Below are 6,162 nucleotides of genomic sequence, written 5' to 3'. Positions count from 1 at the left end.
AAACTGAGGAGAAAGAAAACTGAGGGGAAGGAAAACTGAGGAGAAGGAAAACTGAGGAGAAGGAAAACTGAGGAGAAAGAAAACTGAGGGGAAAGAAAACCGAGGAGAAGGAAAACTGAGGGGAAAGAAAACTGAGGAGAGAGAAAACTGAGGGGAAAGAAAACTGAGGGGAAAGAAAACTGAGGAGAAAGAAAACTGAGGGGAAAGAAAACTGAGGGGAAAGAAAACTGAGGAGAAGGAAAACTGAGGAGAAAGAAAACTGAGGGGAAAGAAAACTGAGGAGAAGGAAAACTGAGGGGAAAGAAAACTGAGGAGAAGGAAAACTGAGGGGAAAGAAAACTGAGGAGAAGGAAAACTGAGGAGAAAGAAAACTGAGGAGAAGGAAAACTGAGGGGAAAGAAAACTGAGGAGAAGGAAAACTGAGGAGAAGGAAAACTGAGGGGCATGACAAGTACCACCTATTCCTGTCACTGGGATATGAGGTAGGTACCTCTGGGTAGGTTCAGCATTCATCTCATACAAGGCTGTGGAGACCTGGAGGTGCCCTTTTTCGGGACACTGTGACTAGCAGGAGGACAAGGGTACAAGCGGTGCCGACCCTCGTCCCACCTGGGCCTCTCTCGGGCCTCTACATGCCGATCTCCCCTCACAGCGTCTTGTGTGTCTATGAGGTGATCGTCTTCATTACCTCATGAAGTGCTCTTCACTCTACAAGACGTTTTCCCGCCCACCTCTGAGGAGATTTCACCCTACCCTATGACTTGAGGTAAAGGAGCAGATCTATATGTGCCCTTCTCTCTGGGGACCCTGATTTAAGGATGGTGGCTCTGGGGACCCGGATTTAAGGAGGGTGGCTTTGGGGGGAACCATGATATAAGGGGGGGGGGGTGACTTTCGGGATCCAAATTAAAGGGGACCCTGATGTAAGGGGAGACTCTGGGGACCTTGATTTAAGAAGGGTGGCTCTGGGGACCCTGATTTAAGGAGGGTGGCTCCGGGGGGAACCATGATATAAAAGGGGTGACTTTGGGGATCCTAAATAAAGGATGACTCTTTGGTAAGGGGAAACTCTGGGGACCTTGATTTAAGGAGGTCCTGGGGAGAACCATGATATAAGGGGGGGGGGGCAGACTTTGGGGATCGCAATTAAAGGGGGACCTTGATATAAGGGGACACTCTGGGGACCCTAATTTAAGGATGGTGGCTCTGGGAACCTTGATTTTTTAAGGAGGGTGGGTCTGGGGACCCTGATTTAATGAGGGTGGCTCTGGGGACCCGGATTTAAGGAGGGTGGCTCTGGGGACCCTGATTTAAGGTGGGTGGCTCTGGGGACCCTGATGTAAGGAGGGTGGCTCTGGGGACCCTGATGTAAGGAGGGTGGCTCTGTGGACCCTGATTTAATGAGGGTGGCTCTGGGGACCCGGATTTAAGGAGGGTGGCTCTGGGGACCCTGATTTAAGGTGGGTGGCTCTGGGGACCCTGATGTAAGGAGGGTGGCTCTGGGGACCCTGATGTAAGGAGAATGGCTCTGAGGGACCCTGATGTAAGGAGGGTGGCTCTGGGGACCCTGATTTCAGGAGGGTGGCTCTGGGGACCCTGATTTCAGGAGGGTGGCTCTGGGGACCCTGATTTCAGGAGGGTGGCTCTGGGGACCTTGATTTCAGGAGGGTGGCTCTGGGGACCCGGATTTAAGGAGGGTGGCTCTGGGGGGAACCATGATATAAGGGGGGGGTGACTTTCGGGATCCTAATTAAAGGGGACCCCTGATGTAAGGGGAGACTCTGGGGACCCTGATTTAGGGGGGAGACTCTGGGGACCCTGATTTAGGGGGGTGGCTCTAGGGGGGGAACCATGATATAAGGGGGGGTGACTTTCGGGATCCTAATTAACCACTTCCATACCGGGGGGCACGTATACACCTTCCCGCCCAAGCCAATTTTCAGCTTTCAGCGCTGTCACACTTTGAATGGCAATTGCGCGGTCATGCTACACTGTACCTAAACAATTGGCGTCCTTTTTTCCCCACAAATAGAGCTTTCTTTTGGTGGTATTTGATCACCTCTGCGATTTATTTTTTTTGCGCAACAACTAAAAAAAGACCGAAAATTTTGGGCACTGATATGGCGGCACTGATGGGCACCGATGAGGTGGCACTGATTGGCGGCGCTGGTATGCGGCACTGATGGGCACTCATAGGCGGCACTGATGGGCACACATAGGCGGCACTTATGGGCGGCACTGGGCACTCATAGGCGGCACTGATGGGCACACATAGGCGGCACTTATGGGCGGCACTGGGCACTCATAGGCGGCACAGATGGGCACACATGGGTGGCACTGATGGATACTTATGGGTGGCACAGATGGGCACTTATGGGTGGCACTGGGCATGGATGGGGTGGCACTGATGGACACTGGGGTGGCACTGATTTTCCCAGGTTGCCAGTCAGTGCCCATTTGTGGGCACTGATTGGCATCTTTTTTTTTTTTTTAATGCTTTTTTTTTTGTTTGGCCCACCCTGGTGGTCCAGGGTGGGCATCCCTGGTGGTCCAGTGTGGCGATCCGAGGGGGGGCTGCGCTGATAAACAATCAGCGCGAACGCCCCCTGTCAGGAGAGCCGCCGATCAGCCTTCCTCTACTCGCGTCTGTCAGACGCGAGTGAGGAAGAGCCGATCAACGGCTCTTCCTGTTTACATTGTGATCAGCCGTGATTGGACGCGGCTGATCACGTGGTAAAGAGTCTCCGCCGGCTCTTTACCGAGATCGGTGATGCAGGGTGTCAGACTGACACCCCGCAACAACGATCGCCGCGCTGCACGGCATGAAATCCTGCAGGACGTCCATGAACGTCCAGTCAGGATTTCAAAACCACTTCCCGGACGTAAATCGGCCATAGGACGGGCGGGAAGTGGTTAAAGGGGACCCTGATGTATAGGGGGGTGGCTCTGGGGGGGGTGACTTTGGGGCCCCTAAGGGATTTTTAGGTACCGTAGTTTCTCACCATTCCACAAGGCCTGACATGTTTGGTATCTATGGACTCGGTGTGACGTCGGTAAATTGGGACTACATTTTTGTCTATTTTGTGTCAATATCCAGTACTGCATTATTGTTGTTTTTCTAAGTGCTAGCAGCAATGTGCTTACAACTGTTTCATTAGTATCGGTCACATTTTGTGTACGGCTGGGTATTTTGGGCCATTCCACATCTGTTCACAGGTTCCCTGGCGCTGTCTGGCTATGGGTGTCGGCACCTCCGGCCCCCTGTGGGGTGTGGTCCTATCCGGGGGGAAGCAACACTCACTGCACACGCTCTCCGTCCTGTGCTCCGAAGACGCACGGACGGATGGGCGGGCAGTGCGTGTCGATGTCACGCCTCCATCACCTGACACGGAACTAGGTCTCCGTGCGGGTTATTGGTATACCATCCACGAGGGGTTACAGGAGTCATACGGCGCCGCATCATTGGGCGGTTACCCCGCACCAATGCAGGCGCCTCCCCCTCGTATGCGTGTCTCTGGGCGGGTAACATTGGGGGGGTGGTCCTTATAAGAGGGTGTCACCTATGGCAGGTATAGGCATTTGGCTCTTCACATGGCATCACTCCATGCAGCACACTCAGAACTCACAGGTGATCCTCTTCCTCTCTCCTATACCTCACCACACCCAGTACCTTCACCTCACTTTACTATCTTTATATTCCCATTTCTCTTTGTCTTTCTTCCCCATCCCCCTTTTTTTTCTTTTTTCCTTTGCTTGTTTTCCTCCCCCCTTCCCCCCTTTTCCTTTTCATCATATCTCCATATCCCATTCAAACATAATACATTCTTCATTTATTTCCAATACAGCCATCATTCCCTACCGACCACAGTGCATTCAATACACCATGCCTCATGCCTGTGCCACCTGGGTGCGCTCTCCTGACGGGCCCTGCACCCCGTCATTCTCCAGCCCTAGTCCCCGGGAATGTGACCACCCCAATCCTGGGGTCCATCCGGAGCTTTACTCCAGTGCCAGCGGCAACCTGGTGAGTACCATCTGGGGCTTTTTGATGAGTCCTCAGCCCCCACAAATGTTGGATGCCCCGTTTAACCAGCTATGTGCTTATGTCGTTCCAGATAACCAATGTAATGCATGCCTGCTCCTGATGAGCGACCAACAGTCGCGAAACGCGTAGAGCTCTATACCTCATGCATTAACCACTTAAGCCCCGGACCATATTGCTGCCTAAAGACCCAAGGTGTTTTTACAGTTTGGGACTGCGTCGCTTTAACAGACAATTGCGCGGTCGTGCGACGTGGCTCCCAAACAAAATTGGCGTCCTTTTTTTCCCACAAATAGAGCTTTATTTTGGTGGTATTTGATCACCTCGGCGGTTTTTATTTTTTGCGCTATAAACAAAAATAGAGCGACAATTTTGAAAAAAATGCAATATTTTTTACTTTTTGCTATAATAAATATCCCCCAAAAACATATATAAATTTTTTTTTTTTCCTCAGTTTAGGCCGATACGTATTCTTCTACCTATTTTTGGTAAAAAAAAAATCGCAATAAGCGTTTATCGATTGGTTTGCGCAAAATTTATAGCGTTTACAAATTAGGGGATAGTTTTATTGCATTTTTATTAATTTTTTTTTTTTTTACTACTAATGGCGGCGATCAGCGATTTTTTTCGTGACTGCGACATTATGGCGGACACTTCGGACAATTTTGACACATTTTTGGGATTTTTGTCATTTTCACAGCAAAAAATGCATTTAAATTGCATTCTTTATTGTGAAAATGACAGTTGCAGTTTGGGAGTTAACCACAAGGGGGCGCTGAAGGATTTGGTGTACCCTGTGTGTGTTTACAACTGTAGGGGGGTGTGGCTGTAGGAATGACGTCATCGATCGTGTCTTCCCTATAAAGGGGATGACGCGATCGATGCGCCGACACAGTGAAGCACGGGGAAGCCGTGTTTACACACGGCTCTCCCCGTTCTTCACTCCGGGGAGCGATCGCGACGGAGCGGCTATAAACAAATAGCCGCGCCATCGTCCCGGATCGCTCCCCGAGGGGACCCGACCGCCGCAAGTCGCGGGGGGGGTCCCGATCGGACCCCCCACCCACGTCTAGGCAGGGACGTACAGGTACGCCAATGTGCCTGTACGTGCCATTCTGCCGACGTATATGTACATGCGGCGGTCGGGAAGGGGTTAATGTATTATCACTGCAGTGCCATGTGATGTAATTTCCATTTTAATATGCGATATCTATTTTATGTCTCAAATAATATAGTACAGCTTGCTGTACTCATTGCATTTATATATTTGGGTCACTGCCCACGTACCTTGTCCCCCAACTAATCTGTGAAACATATATGTTTATCTATTTCTTCAATAGTGCAATACAGTCATGGACGGCGCATTATGTGAAAGTAATAAAATATTTAAACCTATTTCAGATTTATTATCTTTGATTCATTCCCCCCATTTATTGCAAACAGTTTCCCGCACATGCTTCATTTAAAGTCCCGCACTTGTTTCTCTTTTCTATACCTAATTAGGGATGGAGGAAATTGACCCATTACCTCATTTAAAGTCCCAACCAACCCTCCCCCCGCCCACTTTATAGTCGGTAAATTGTGTTTTTCTTTATTGCGTTTCATAAGCGTTCTGTGACAAAAAAATATTGCAACGACTGCCATTTTATTCTCCGGGGTCTCTGTTGAGAAATATCTAATATTGTTTGATGTAAGGAAGAAATGTCAGAGCTAGTCGGGTCAGTTTATGTGTATGGCCTCCGTCTCTCACACAGAGCTGTGGCTCAAATTCCCTCCAAAACAAGCTGCTTCCTGTGGAGGAAGCTCTGCGTGTGACCCCTCCACCAATAAATCATCACTTCCGGAGTCACCTCTCTGAGGGAGGGCGGGACTTCCTCTCTTTCTAGCTCTGATGTTTACTACACCCATCCTCCAATCATCGCTCACAATGTGGACCGGAAGAAGCTCGGCGCTCGCTGGGCATTGGACGGCATTCCCAGGCCCCGCCCGCAAAGGCAGCGAGGTGTGGCGTGTGATTGGCCGCGGAAGCTGTCCGTCGGAATCGAGGCCCCGCCCCTACCCCCTTCCTCTATTGGTGGATCTGTTTCGGGCAATCAGCGCGCGCGTTCTCCGTAGGGCGC

Source organism: Rana temporaria, chromosome 1 (genome assembly GCF_905171775.1).
Source record: "Rana temporaria chromosome 1, aRanTem1.1, whole genome shotgun sequence".
NCBI lineage: Eukaryota > Metazoa > Chordata > Amphibia > Anura > Ranidae > Rana > Rana temporaria.
Note: the sequence above shows the minus strand (reverse complement) of the source record.